Genomic DNA, 834 nt, shown 5'->3' with positions numbered 1-834 from the left:
TTTTTTTTTTTATAATTTAAAACGACATCTATCTCCTTAGATTACTGATTGGGGGATGGGAAAAATCTTAAGGGTTTTTTAAAATCCCCTTTTATATTCCCCCTTCCATTTTTCCCCTTTTTTTTTTATTTTTCTCTCTTTCCCTTTTTTGGAAGAAAGGTTGGGTGGTAAAAAAAACGAAATTCCTTCAGAGGTTGGGTGGGACTCGAAGGCTTGGAAAAAGTGGTTGGGGTAACAAAATGGCCCCTTTCCTTTTTTTTGTTTGTAGATAGGTTTGGGGTGGAAACAAGTGGGGATTTTTCCCTTTGTTTTGTTTTTATAGGTTGGGGTGGGGTAAAAAGTGGTCGATTTTCCTTTTTTTTTTTTGATTAGGTTGGTGGGGTACAAGTGGTGATTTTCCTTTGTTTTTTTTGATAGATAGGTTGGTGTGGGATAAAAAGTGGTCGATTTTCCTTTGTTTTGTTTGAAATAGGTTGGTTTGGATAAAAGTGGTCGATTTTCCTTTGTTTTTTTGATAGGTTGGTGTGGGATACAATGGCATTTTCCTTTGTTTTGTTTTAAATAGGTTGGTGTGGGAAAAACAAGTGCCCCATTTTTCTTTTTTTTTGTTTGGGGGGGGAAAAAATGGCGATTTTCCCTTTTTTTTGTTTTGAGATGTTGGGGTTGGGGTAAAAATGGTAATTTTCTTTGTTTTTTTAAAAGGTTTTTAAAAATGGGGTTTTTTTTTTTTTTTATAAAATTTTAAAAAATGGCCCTTTTCTTTTTTTGTTTAAATAGGTTATTTGGGGAAAAATTTTCGATTTTTTTTTTTTTTGGGGAAGGGCCCTATGCCGA

This window comes from Penaeus monodon, chromosome 32, assembly GCF_015228065.2.
Source record: "Penaeus monodon isolate SGIC_2016 chromosome 32, NSTDA_Pmon_1, whole genome shotgun sequence".
Taxonomy (NCBI): Eukaryota; Metazoa; Arthropoda; class Malacostraca; order Decapoda; family Penaeidae; genus Penaeus; species Penaeus monodon.
This window is presented reverse-complemented; position numbering follows the sequence as displayed.